Source organism: Typopeltis vanoorti, chromosome 11 (assembly GCF_054136105.1).
Source record: "Typopeltis vanoorti isolate ZY-2024b chromosome 11, IOZ_Tvanoo_1.0, whole genome shotgun sequence".
Lineage (NCBI taxonomy): Eukaryota > Metazoa > Arthropoda > Arachnida > Uropygi > Thelyphonidae > Typopeltis > Typopeltis vanoorti.
In genome coordinates this window covers 70,437,202-70,452,402 of record NC_143559.1, presented here as the reverse complement: position 1 = coordinate 70,452,402, position 15,201 = coordinate 70,437,202, and the positions used below count along the sequence as shown (strand labels likewise).

At 33.3% G+C, this 15,201-nt stretch overlaps 1 protein-coding gene and 1 non-coding gene across 2 annotated transcripts in view; one reads left to right on the top strand and one right to left on the bottom strand.

Annotated features, from left to right (window-relative positions):
• The window catches only part of LOC150101710 (adenosine receptor A2b-like), a 29,027-nt gene that overhangs the window by 11,512 nt on the left and 2,314 nt on the right, over positions 1-15,201 (top strand). The gene's annotated exons all lie outside the window — the stretch shown is intronic.
• Positions 6,878-7,063, bottom strand: LOC150101711 (U2 spliceosomal RNA). Its single transcript, XR_016549113.1, has one exon. It is a non-coding gene; the product is annotated as a U2 spliceosomal RNA (small nuclear RNA).

The window sequence follows — 15,201 nt, the reverse complement described above, 5'->3', positions numbered from 1 at the left end:
TTACATTACCAAACACAAAACACCACAACACAAAACAGCAGCTGTAGTGGATGAACGATTACCTTAAGTCCAAAGTCACTTGAGTCTATGGTATTTTCTTATAGTACTGTTTACACTTACCATGCCCTACCCTGACCGTTCCTTCAAAAATCAACTTTTTACACAGATGACTCCACGTCATGTTTTCACATGCTGGTGGATATACTGTTGGCGTGTTTTTATCTTGCTTTGTGTGGGAAAGGTAAAATTTGTATATGTGTTATCTGGAGAGTACAAACATTTTTTCTATACCAAACTTTAAGAGTTAAAGTCACGTTTTGGGTTAATTATCAGCTCTCTCTCCCTGTAAAACAACCAAATTCAAACAGTTCAGATTTTCGATTATGTGAACAAATTGTTTTCAGATAACTCAAACAATATCAATAGGTAGCATTAGACAATTTCTAAAATAATCAATACATGGATATCAGTTTTCAACACTTTTTTCCCATTCCTGGCATTATAAAATTTTTAAAAAATCACAACTGTGATTTTTTTTAATAATTAAACAGAATTACATTAAGATATAAAGTTGTTGATTTAAATATTAAGTTCTAATCAGAATAATTGAGTAAAAATTCACTGCGGAAAAACACAACAACAAAAGTACATATCTTTGTTCGTTTAAGTTTACAAATGCATATTTTATTTTGCTGAAATACTATATACAAGTATATTCACTGAGAAAAATTCGAAAAAACATGTAATTACCTAAAATATTTCACAATATTTAGTTTAGACTCTTAACATTTTCCAAAGAGTTCAATGAATACAATTTTTGTTACTCATGTGTTTCTTGGTTACATTGCATCAAAACAGCTGGTCACGCAAAAGTTATTAAATCATATACCATGGTAACCACACTTCCATACATTTGATATTGTGTCAGTCTGGAAATGACACCATGCCTCCCTAAACATTCTGTGTATGCTTTTGTCAGCAAATATACAAAACAGTTTTTGTAAAATGTTCGTAAATGTCTCAAAATAAAGAATCTTTATTGAACTGGATAAAATCTTGAAAGTCTAATTTTACCATTGATGAATTAAAATGATTAGCGATAATTTTCCCCACGATATGAATAGCTGGTAATTCAGTTCCCAAAAATAGTAAATGATTATCAAAAATACATTTTGGATGAAAATCTCTGTTTCTTCACAACTGCACATCCTGTGCAGCTATCGTATTGTGTTGTGGTGATTGGTATCCAGGAAAGTAAAGTAAAATAATGGGTGAACCACAAAAGTCATTGAAATTTTCTTTCTTCAGGAAAATAGCACGAGACAAAACTCTTCACCTAGCTCTAAAAGGAGGGGAACCGATTATTATTTTAGAAGACACGTACATTGTGATGTATTTATCCAGGACTACTTGGGAAAAGTTATGCAGGAAGTGGTCTGATATCCTTGGCTACTTGCAAAGAAGAATTGACTACAAAATGGACCTTGGTGAGTGTTATATTCTGAAATGCCAATATGGGGAACTAACACTTGATACAGGAGCTGATAGAAGTAAAGTTTTTTCTATTAGTTGTGAAGAAACAGAGATTTTCATCAAAAATGTATTTTTGATAATCATTTACTATTTTTGGGAACTGAATTACCAGCTATTCATATCGTGGGGAAAATTATCGCTAATAATTTTAATTCATCAATGGTAAAATTAGACTTTCAAGATTTTATCCAATTCGATAAAGATTCTTTATTTTGGGATATTTACGAACATTTTACAAAAACTGTTTGTGTATATTTGCTGACAAAAGAATACACAGAATGTTTAGGGAGGCATGGTGTCATTTCCAGACTGACACAATATCAAATGTATGGAAGTGTGGTTACCATGGTATCTGATTTAAAAACTTTTGCGTGACCAGCTATTTTGATGTAATGTAACCAAGAAACACATGAGTAACAAAAATTGTATTCATTGAACTCTTTGGAAAATGTTAAGAGTCTAAACTAAATATTGTGAAATATTTTAGGTAATTACATGTTTTTTTCGAATTTTTCTCAGTGAATATACTTGTATATAGTATTTCAGCAAAATAAAATATTCATTTGTAAACTTAAATGAACAAAGATATGTACTTTTGTTGTGTTTTTCCACAGTTAATTTTTTACTCAATTATTCTGATTAGAACTTGATATTTAAATCCACAACTTTATATCTTAATGCAATTCTGTTTAATTATTTTAAAAAATCACAACTGTGAAATTAATGGCAGGAATGGGAAAAAAAGTGTTGAAAACTTATATCCATGTATTGATTATTTTAGAAATTGTCTAATGCTACCTATTGATATTGTTCGAGTTATCTGAAAACAAGTTGTTCATATAATCGAAAATCCGAACTGTTAGAATTTGGTTGTTTTACAGAGAGAGAGCAGATAATTAACCCAAAACCTGACTTTCACTCTTAAAGTTTGGTATAGAAAAAATGTTTGTACTCTCCAGGTAACACAAATACAAATTTTACCTTTCCCCACGCAAAGTAAGATAAAAACACACCAACAGTATATCCAGCAGCATGTGAAAACATGACGTGGGGTCATCTGCGCAAAAGGTTCATTTTTGAAGGAACGGTCAGGGTAGGGCATGGTAAGTGTAAACAATACGATAAGAAAATACCATAGACTGGAGTGACTTTGGACTTAAGGTAATCGTTCACCCACTGCACAGCTGCTGTTTTGTGTTGTGGTGTTTTGTGTTTGGTAATGTAAAAATAATTGGTTAGCCACAAATTCTTTGAAAATTTCTTTGTGAAAAGTTCTAATTGTTTAGAATTTTGTAACAGAAAGTTAACATAAAATATACGATCAGATCTAATAATCAGTGAAATAATAATAATAATAAATAACTATTTATTTGTGGTGCCATGTGAAGTAATCTAAGAAGAAGAATGAAGGAAAACGATTATTAAAATTGACATTTGGTTATAAATATACGAATTTTCAGTTATCATTGGGATAAATGATTGCCAATTTCTTTTGAATAAGAGTTGTTCAAATTTATTTCTTAAAGAAATTTGTATTCCTGATAGAATTATTGTATGATATGCATTGACAAAATCACCTTGTAGTTGGAAAGAATTACCTGAAAGAGTTAAAAAACAGAATTCTTGGTTAATAAAATATAACCATCAGCTGAAGTGGGAAATTTGTTCACTATCTCTGGACAAACTAAGAAATTGGATGTTTGAATCAACATGGAAATATCAAATATTACTCGCGAAAGGAAGAGAAAAATCAAAAACATTAACGAGGTTAATAGGGAGGCCTGTTCTTGATTTAAATGAATTGGATGCCCAAAACGTGAAAACATAACGTGTACTTTTAAATGCTTTTGGAAACATAACGAAGATTCTGTGCTTTTAATAATTCTCAGTAGTATATGTATTGGTTTCAAATAAATAAATATGCAACCCTTAATTTTCTGATTATTTACAGAAATATCTTTCAACTCCTATGTTTTGTGTGTTTTTGTGCTTGAATATATGTTAGCCTCAGTAACCTATAATGAAACGTCAACTGCATTTTCAGACTTTTGATTGTGTTCTGTGTTGTTAATATATGTTAATAATCAACAATTTGGAATATTCAGAAAACCTAGATAGTACCAAAATGTTCCCATTCTGGAAAGAACTGTAAGTTAATTTTTTTTAACTTAAACATAACAGTTGATATTTGTAATTTCAATGATCACTGCTTGTATGTTTTGGTAAGCGTAATTCTAATACTGAATAGTTTTTTTCATAAGAATAATCATAGGTTGCATATTAGAGTATCAACATAGATTCACTAGCGACTTTTCATATCTAATGTGTGTGTGTTTGAGAGCACCAGCATATAATTAAATTATTCAGAAAAGCTCGAAACATAGCCGCCACTAGACTCTACTCTAAGAATTCCCACCCTTTAACAGGAAAGAAATACCCCAAAATGGAAAATTAGTACACCCATCTATAGACAACCAAACAAAACATGACGACAATGATGGATGTGTGTCACCCTGGGAAAATTCCAAGATATCTTATCTCAAAAACATCACCCACAGTTCCATAGCCAAACCAAAACACCATGTGATATCACAGAGAGACATATGTTCGCCAGAAATTTCCAAACACATAACGTCACGATTCTTATCTCTAAATATCACCCACAATGCAATAAGAGAACAGTGAAATTCCAAACTCTATAACAAGAAACATTCACGTCACGATTCCTTATTTTATCTTGATCTGGTCAAAAGTGTCCCACCAATCACGACACGATTCCTTATACATTAATATACCTCCCTTTCCATTCAAAACAACAACGTCACTTATTTACAACTAACAAATGACGTCACTTATCTTCATCTGATAACAACAAACATTCACGTCACGATTCCTTATCTTATCTTGATCTTGATCTGGTCAAAAGTGTCCCACCAATCACGACACGATTCCTTATACACTAATATATCTCGCTTTCCATTCAAAACAACAACGTCACTTATCTTCATCTGATAACAACAAACATTCACGTCACAATTCCTTATCTTATCTTGATCTTGATCTGGTTCAAAGTGTCCCACCAATCACGACACGATTCCTTATACACTAATATATCTCCCTTTCCATTCAAAACAACAACGTCACTTATTTACAACTAACAAATGACGTCACTTATCTTCATCTGATAACAACAAACATTCACGTCACGATTCCTTATCTTATCTTGATCTTGATCTGGTCAAAAGTGTCCCACCAATCACGACACGATTCCTTATACACTAATATACCTCCCTTTCCATTCAAAACAACAACGTCACTTATTTACAACTAACAAATGACGTCACTTATCTTCATCTGATAACAACAAACATTCACGTCACGATTCCTTATCTTATCTTGATCTTGATCTGGTGAAAAGTGTCCCACCAATCACGACACGATTCCTTATACACTAATATATCTCCCTTTCCATTCAAAACAACAACGTCACTTATTTACAACTAACAAATGACGTCACTTATCTTCATCTGATAACAACAAACATTCACGTCACGATTCCTTATCTTATCTTGATCTTGATCTGGTCAGAAGTGTCCCACCAACCACGACACGATTCCTTATCTCTACCATCACGACATAATTCCATACGCGAACCAAAATACAAGAACTCACCTCACTGAAACATATGCCGCCAGGGAAATCACAAACATTCCGATCTCATGACGTCACGATTTCTTATCTTATCTTGATCTTGATCTGGTTCAAAGCATCACCCCTACTACTGACTCCATTTCGTTACCAGAAAGAGCTTCAAGAAAACCTTCTAAAGCTGGTGGGTTGGTTCTCCAAATGAAGATTGGAAGTCAACCCACAGAAAAGTTCAGCCGATCTTTTCTCAAAAAGGTCAATGTCTCCTGCAGAAGATGTGTTACTATTCAATACTAAAATTCCCTGGCAGACAAGCAAATTACTTGGATGAAATTCTCGACAAAAAGCTATCTTTCAACCAACACATCAAGTCTACGTGCGCAAAGGCATCTAAAGTCATAGCTCAGATCTATCCGCTAATTAATAGAAATAGCAAGCTCAGCAACAGAATTAAATTGCAGCTATACCAGATGCGGATTCGTCCTATAATCACCTATGCCTCTCCAGCCTGGAGCCACACCTCTAATACTAACATTATCAAGATACAACAAGTGCAGAACAAGTGCTTGAGAATGATTCCGAACGCCCCGTGGTATGTTTGAAATAATCAACTTCATTGAGATACAAATATTCCTTATATTTTCTCTTTTCTACAATCCTTAGCATCCAAGTTTTTCCTAAAGACATCCACACACCCCAACGATTTGGTTCAGCAAGCTGCAGCATACGAGGCAACGGACATATTCAAATATAGAAGACCAAAAGCTATATTAGCTTCCATTAGCGATGTATAATCTTCATGCCCATTCAGGGCGAGCAAACTGCTCATAAATTTTACCCTCACTGTAACCACAACAGATAGCGGGGAATATGAAATGCATCTTGCTTCACCCCTAAAGACATAAATGTCAATTGTCAATAAGCGAATTGTGTTTGAAGGAAGGCTCTTTTCGTGAAGGAATAAAGTTGCAAACTCAGATGTCTTGTAATGTCTCAAAGACATCACTAGATGATTTCACACGGGGAAGAATTATTGGAAAGCTTGAAGAAGGCCGCAGAATTACCAATATTGCCAGGGAGTTTGGAATCTCACATAGCGTTGCATCTGGCTCTAGGAAGCATTTCAAACCAATGGAATGTGTTCCCGACTTTTGCTAGGAGGTCACCCTCGATCTACCACTGAGCATGAAGATAGATTTTTGGTTATAACAGCAAAACGTAATCAACTCTCCCACGGAAAGTCAACTTGCAAGTCGGCTTCATTCAAGCACAGCTCTGCAGATATCTCGACAAACTGTGACAAGACATCTGCGTCCCTTTATCCGAAGCTCATCGTAGAGCACGTTTTCAATAGTGCTGTATCCATAAAAATTGGATACAGTTCTTAGCTTTTGAATACCAGTGTACATACGGCATGCAAATTTGAATGATTTCCATTAAATTTCAGTTGTAAAATTAGCGTTGAATTCATCAGATACAGATATAAAATAAGTGGAAAAAGAAGAATAGGAAGGCCAAAAAAGAGATGGCATGAGACCGAAACAGGCCACCTGGCCTAAAATCCATGATAGGAAGAAGAAGAGTGAGGACAGGTATTGATTTGCGAAACTTTTCAGTTAGTATGTGTGTAATATTTTTTTTTCATTTTTTATGGAGAGAGAGAGAGAGAGAGAGAGAGAGAGAGAGAGAGAGAGAGAGAGAGAGAGCTGGTCCTTGAGATAGTGAAACACTGAGACAACTGGTGAAAAAGGTGGAGTAAGCTACGTGCATTTCGTGTGCAGCCTAATCCACCAGTTTATTATACTGGGACCGATGGTGCCCGTATCAGATATTAAACTGAGAAGAACAGATGGTACACTTTTCGCTTATCGGCCTAAGATAAGAACGTACGCTGGTTTTTGGAAGTGCTTGGAGGTTGTTCCACCTTTTCACGAGTTGCCTGGTATTGTACAACCTCAGTACTCTTGTGATATCGCCTCTATGGTACAGAGTAGAAAAAAAATCCAATCCTGTATTTCTTTTATCCTTCTTTCTGCATCTACTGTTGCAACTTCATGCAATAACATATTGTTACACAATAGTAAACTGGTTATTATAAAACATCTCTAGAAACAACTGTTCCGATCTCCTTTAAAACTTCACTTTAAAATTAAAATTAAATTTTAAAGCTTCACTTCAAAAAAAAAATTGAACTGTGTGGTAGCTGAAGTTTAACAAAAAATCTGAATGCAAAGAAACAAAAACAAAAATAAATAAAAAAAAACATAAAAAAGCTTTTTTCCACATCTGACTTTAGTTTTTGTGATGAAAAAAACCTAATTCTTCCTTAATTACTACTCAGTCCACACTAACAGCATTGTTCCAAGTTCATCTGAAATAGAAATAAATAATGTCTTCGGCAACAGAGTGGAAAATAAGGAATGAAAGCAAGCACCTTAATAAGTTCAATGGCCCGGACTGCATCTCAAGGGCCGCATTACTGAGCTAATTAAATGTTATGCAAGGCACTCATTACCGTGAATGTTCGTTTTTCGATTGAGCAATTAGCCCTAACACAACCTAAAGGGATATCAGTTTTGGTCTTCCAATCCCGAGAAAAAATAAATTCAACTAGAATTTATACTGAAGCGAATACTTTCTGCAGTAGAAGATCAAAAATACGACTGCCTACTTTTCCTAACGTATTGTTAGGAAAAGTAAATTAGTAAATAGTATTTGTTAATGCTATTTACATTAATTCGTGTGTTTTGGTTGGCGCCATATCCAAAGTTATACACACGCACAAAATAAATAAATAAATAAATGATGAGGCATTGCATCACATCGCACCGACAGCAACGTGCGAACCGACCCATGGATGATGCAACATTGAAATCTAATCATTTACAGTAACTTTTTTTCAGACGTGTCATTAGATTTATTAAGCCAATGGTGGCTAATGTAAAGTATCAGAAAAAACAAAGTCTGTCTCCATATTTTTTCATCAGACTTTGTAGGCATTTTCTGATCAAATGGATCAGTTATTTATTGCATTGTTTATTATGAACTTGCTAACAAGTTTTTCTTGATTGCTTTATTAAACAAATCAAAAGATGGAGGTTTGACAACTGACATGGCTTACGAAGGCTAAAAGCTCGCCTATGAAAGAGTCGAACAGGAGATACCGAACCCAATCTCCTTTAAAAGAAACAACTGAACTCCTCTGAAACGTCAGCATTGACGATAAATGCCTATAGATGCTGATGTTAAACTGAAAGCTGTAATAGTAGTCCTTAATCAGAATTTAAGAACTTCCTTTAGTAGCAGTTTCTTTCTTTGTCGTAATCTGAATGATAATTAGTTAGAATCTCTTCGACGCCGATGAATTTACAAGTGTGATGTTTTTATGCAAAGAAGCTCTGCAGGTAAATAGTCCCAAATAGTCCCATTATGCATATAGATGTACAGTGCATACGTGTATGTGCCATGGATTTCCAATCTCTCGAAAATAGCACTGCCCATAAAAACGCAACGATGACTTCAAAAAAGAGTCACTTAATTTTACGCCTATTTATTGAACTGTTTAACCATTAATTCGTTGACTATTGGCTTATATGTAAATACCTCTTTTTTTGGCATCCTAATTAATATTTATTTTTTCTGATTTGTATCAGCTTTGTACAGGTTTTAACTACGAGAAGCATTAGAAATACATGAAATAAGAGTAGTTCGGTTTCCTTACAATTTTCTGTTTTGAAAAAGTAGAGAGATTTCGCACAAATTTATCACTTTGCAAGACAAGAAAGACTCGAAAAGTCAGAATTTGTGAGTTGAAAAATGTGAAAATTCACGTTTCAGCAATGGTAGGTAGGTAGGTAGTTGGTCTGCATTACAGATTATTGAAAGAACGTCGAGTGGACGAATGGAACGGCGCAAAGTCAGTTGTAAACCAGTCTTTGAGTAAACACTTGGCGTGCTCATTACTATCACTAAGTTGATAGAACCACTCCGTGGGAAACGCTTCACTACCATTGACAACGTTTATGTAAATGACTCGACTTATGAAACACATAAAAAAAAAAAAAAAAAAAAAAAACCAGTTTGCTGACAGGAATACAAGACTTATTCCTAAAATAGCAATACTAAAAATTCCCACTAGACATTTGCGTCTTTTTTCTTCTTATTTTTGCTGGAAAGGAAATAAATTATACTTGACTAGAAAATATATTCTTGTTTTCATGTTTATTGTACCCAAGTGTGAGCAAACAAAAGTTAGATTTTGTTGTTCAGGCTTGGGTAAAAAAAAACAAAAATAAAAATAAATTGTCACGCATAATTTATTTTATTTTTTTTCTTCCTCCCTCTTTATTTTTTTTTTAAGAAAGCAATGAAATTGGGATAAATATCATTTCTTTGCTCCAAATTTAAATACCTCATTACTTAATTCACGAGCAATTTTTTTTAAATGTTTTAAACAGTATTTTATCGTTTCCCATTTCTTCTTGAAATGCTACCTTATTTTACATGTTAGGAAAAAAAAAATCTCCGAATTTAACGAGTCTCCTTTTTCGATTTCGATAGAAAAGCAGTCGCTTTAGGTACAGTCCGACTTCTCTTTTCGTTCCATTCGCTGACTACTTGTGAATGGCGCAGCATGACCTTAGCTGTTCTTGCGTCACTAAACCCTTAACCAAACCAGACAAACACGTCGTGTTAATGTAAAATAAATTCTCTTATCGGCATTTATCAACTTGGATCAAACCTATTAGAAATTTCTGAATGAAAAGGGGAGAAAGGAAAGAAAATCAAATTCAGAAAAAAAAAAAAAAGCCAAACTTTTCATAAATAAATAAATATTCAAATTTTGTTAATTAGTGTATTATATCACTTCATATAATTAAAATATCTTCAGAGGCTAAAGTGAACATACTTTTATGTTATAAACTCACCTAAAGTATATTTAGATGACTTAAGAAATAATAATAACTATTAACAAAATGATTTAATAGTATCTATGTTGTCGTTTTAACCGGAAATCATCTCCTGTGTTTTCTAATAGGAAAACAATGTGTGGCAAAAAGCCTCTTAAATCCTTAAAAAAAGTTCCAAAAATAATATTACTATTTTCTCATAACCAAAAAAAATGCAAATGATAATGATAAAAATCTCCTGTGTTTAGTATTTCTTCTAAACAATCTTCGTGCTACTTTTCGGCATCCCTCAAAAATATAACCTCGGTTTATTTTTGGAAGAACATGGTTCTGAAGGAAAGGAAAAACATGTTTGCGTCCTTTACAGTGATATATCAACAGATCGAACACCCACGTGTAATGTATACCACATGAATAGATCTAACTTTGTGCAGTTTTCACTTTGAGATATACAAAGTTATTTGCGCCATAAGATTGAAAAGAGCATGTGCAGAGTATGGATATCGAAATGCCTAAGAGAATAAGGATGGTGAGGTATCGTCGTTGCATATTGCAAAATTACTAATCTCGATGAGATTACATCTTTCTATTCAAGTGCTATTTGAATCATTTTAATTTCTACCGGTGGCAATATTCCGAGAAAATATAATTATCACAAACGTATACATATATCTGAAATTAATATCAGATTGTTATTCAACAGCGCCATCTATCGGCTAAGTGGCAAACAAATATGTCCTCACTTATATAACTGCTTAGATGAATACAGAAATCATATAGACAATGGCTAGAGTTTTGAGGATTAATAAAAAAGAGTCAGAGCTCCGTACATATTTAACGTTGAAAATATGGAAAAAATACGATGCTATTAAGGTTAATAAATAAATAAACTAGAAGCGACGACAAATAATTCGTCTCCAGAACAAAAACCGAGTAGGATAGACTAAAAAAAATGCAAGAAAAAATGCAGAAAAAGTAATGAAAAAATAATAATAATCAACTGTTAACTTCATTAAAAAATAAAAATTCAATTTATTGTACCACTGTTCTGCTGAACTATCCGTCATCATCCCTGCACTTTCCAATAAGCCTCTAAAAATATGAAATTGCTGCTGATCAACATCCATTTAGCGTTCAGCTTCTAACCCACTCAACGACCTTCTCCCTCTTCCTCTTTCATTCTACCGATATGTTTTTGGTTGGAAAGACTTAGATTCGAACTCCTCCCCCCCCCCCCCCTACGACGTGAAAAATCTTTATAAGGGCTTTCCGCCAGAAATGGATTAACCGTCCTCCCGGAAACCCTGATTTTTCACCTCTCCAAAAATCGACAATCCCCCCCCCCCCCATACAATTAACAGACATTCTGGAAGTAAGGCTATGGGGGCTATTAACTTACACATGCATTCACACTTCTACGAGAGAAATTAATTAATATTGTTAAAATATTGCATAAACAAATGACTGTCACATCATGGAAAATTTTATGTTAAATTTCAGAACAATCTGTCTTTAAATTCCAACGAAGATCTAAATGCTAAATTTAAACAGTTTATAAAATGAAAATACAAGAAATTCATCATTATTTAATTGAAAATGGAACAACTCTCGAAGTGGGAATGGTGAGAGCTTTCTTTATGATCTCATTAATGAACCCCAAATTACCAGGTTTCGAACTGAGACTAATTATTACATGTTTATTATATACGTATCGATCTAAATGTCTGTACTAAAATTCCATTGGCCACCATTGTTTTAATTTCTGCTTATTAGTCACAAGTAAAATGCCATCGCTACTTATTTATTTATTTAGTAGGTTAAATTCAGGCAGACGACTGTTGAAGAAATCGAAATTCTTTGAATAAAACGCTGCTAGCATCGGACATTTGTTATCTAATGATAGGCTCAGCTTTCGCTGTTGACGTTGAAATATTTTGTAGCAATATTCAACGCTGCAAAGTTGAATTTAACTTTTTCCCCTTGATAATTAACATCACTCTAGAAGAATAATGAGCGCAATTAATTTTAGAAACATTCAAGAAGCTAAGCCATCCATTTTTTTTTCCAGATGGAAAGGGATTGTTTTTCTCACTTTTTTTTTTTCACACGTAGTTTACATTTAGCATTAAATACGGCTGTTTAATTCATTTTTTCCCCATTCTCATTCAGCAATTAATTGGTTTTGCTGTTTAAAATGCCCGGATACGTTTTTTTTTTTTCCCATAGCCTTCGATATGGATGATCGGTAAGAAATATAAAATAAAAAAGTGTCTTCATGGATCAGCGAAGAAGTAATGCGAAGTCGATTAGCAATTATATATTGTTTCAAGCAGTATTAATTATCTTTGAAAAAAAAAAAAAAAACACCGTAGTATGTAGAAAATTCTTATTTTTACGGGTTTTAATTTTTTATTTATGAATCAAATCTAATACCGCTACTTTCCTCACAAAAAATAAAAATAAAATAAAATAAATAAAATAAGTTAAAATATTAACAGCAGTTACATCGAATCCTAGAGGGAATGAATGGGAATAGGAACTGTACTGTGCAGAGAAAGAAGAAAGAAATAGTGCGAGATTAGGATAACGAAGTAATTGTTTACTCAAGGCCAGAGGAATAAGTATTCTGCATTTCTTCAATTCCGCTCCCCCTTGTATTTATTAAAATCTCCCTATCCCTCTTCACTATATCCTCCAGGATTCGAATATCGTCAACCAATCCTCCTTCCTAACTTTCGGCGCTTTCTCATAATTATTCTAATATCACTCTATTTCTTCATTTTTTCATTTTTTTTCTGTTCAAATCCTCCTCTCTCCCACACACGTACTTCCACTATATCCTCCAAGATTCGAAGATCGTCAGTCAACACATAAGTCATCAAAGTCAAGATAAGCTAACTTCAATTATCATAATCTTTGTAAATTTGGTAATCCAACTGACGAGACCTCAATAATGGTCGGCGACTCTTCCCTTAATGCATAGCATTATACATGTCTGCTAGGAGATGTGTTTTGCATTATGGGAGACACTAAGACAAGGAGTAATGAGAGCTTGGACCACCTTTACCACGAGTTGCCTCAGTCCTGAAGATACTTCAGGCGCAAACTTTGTTCGCTTACACTTGGATAAAGGATTAAACTAAATTTATTATAGTCTAACCAAGTGAAAAAAAAAAAAAAAAAAACACTTCTAACATCTTTCTCTAAATCTTGGTAATCCAATGTTTAGGTCAATTATTTCAACAAGTATCCCACAAAATATATTGCACGAGGTGAGTTAGCATCGAAGTTTCCGTGGTGTAGTGGTTATCACGTGCAAAGTCCTCGGTTGGATCCCGAGCTGAAGTAAGTCTTCATTTTCTTGCTTTTTGAAGGACAAGAGTTCTCATATTTTCTTCCTTTGGCAATGCATTTTACCAATAACGAATTCCTTCCATTAAATAAATTCGAACATTTAAAATTCAAACACTGTCACCTATTTGATTTTTTATGATTTCAGGTTTTTTTTTTTCTGTGATTGTTGCTTTTACAGTTTCATGAAGTGCTAGTAATTTGTTCCACTGTTCTGAATGAAACAGATTAGATGAAAAAAAAAAAGTGTGGTGTGTTTGTAATTTTTTAGCAATTTCAATTTGAATTATGTGTAATTAAGACCAACGACTATGGCGAAACGCTGTGTTTGTGAACTTCGGTTATTTCCATAATTCTTTACATTTATTATAAGTGTACAATAATATACTTTTTTAAAGAAAAATATTTTTATTATTTCAGTATATTTCCAAATAAATTTCAATTAATCATATTTAAATAACCATTGGTCACAAACTATTATAATGAAATAATGCATATAACTATAATAATATATGTTTCAATGCTCTAAAAATATCAATTTCGAACTCTCCGAAAGAAAAAAAAAAAAAAAAAGTAGTCAAATAGTTTTACTACTTATTGTATAAATAATTATTGTGTATCATTGATTCGGTAATATTTTAATGAATTATTTGGGATTAAAAATACGACTTCGAGTTACTTTTAGATAATTATTAATGTAATGTCTTTTGAATAATTCAACTTGCTCATTAAATGCGTACTGACAGCTTTGGCCTTATAATTCGATTAAAATACGTTTTGCCTTTGGATTAAAAATCTAAGTGCTTTCAACTAATGGCTCAGAGTTTGTGGTAATGGAACATGGTAACGTGTACATTTCACAGGTAGATTTCTTCGTTCTTTAAATTTGTGACAGTTTCTTAATCTCTTAATCCTTTCAGCGTTTATAAACTGATTCGACTTTATTTCATCTCCTCGAAAACAAAAGAAAACAGATTATCTTTTGGAAATGTTAATTGTATTTTCCATAAATAGCGATCTCTCGTTAAAAGAGCATCTTGACTTTTGATTTCATCTAATTTGATATTTTGTTTAGTCATAACAGAAATAACGAGGGATTTTGGAGTAAAGAATCGATGTTCTTTACATTTCATGTATAATTAAACTTATAATTTACTCGATAAATGGCAAAGCTACAATACTCGCTGAGCAAATTCAACTCGAATTATGCAGATTATACGAAACTACAAGAAATATTGGAAATTTCAAGGAAGGCACTGGATATTCAAAGTTAGTTGGTAATGTGTAAAAGAAGCCAACATGTTAAGTTAAAGCACCCGAGGGAGATCGAGATATAATAATTTAATTTTTTTTACACAATTAGTTATAAACAGCTGAATCTTGTCCCGTCTATTGGATTTTAAACGACTCGATTTAGTTAAACACAGACTTCAGGAAACATGTACTAAACTACTGACACAGAGTGGAACTTGACTCAAATTGACCTTGGTTCTCTTACCACCTAAATGCGGCTAATGATTGCGTTAATATTCAAGACAGTGTGGTGCCGCTACTTCAGTGAGATGTTGTACAAGTTAGCAACAATGGACTGTTGAATGATGCGCTCTTTGTATTCATAAACAGTACACTAAGCAGGATAAATGATAATAGTGCAAATTACACAGTGAAATGAGGACAAAACTCTCTTCAAAATATGCCGACAAACCACTGGAAGCGTATCGTGTGCGTGTACTAATTGGAAATAATATTACATTACCTT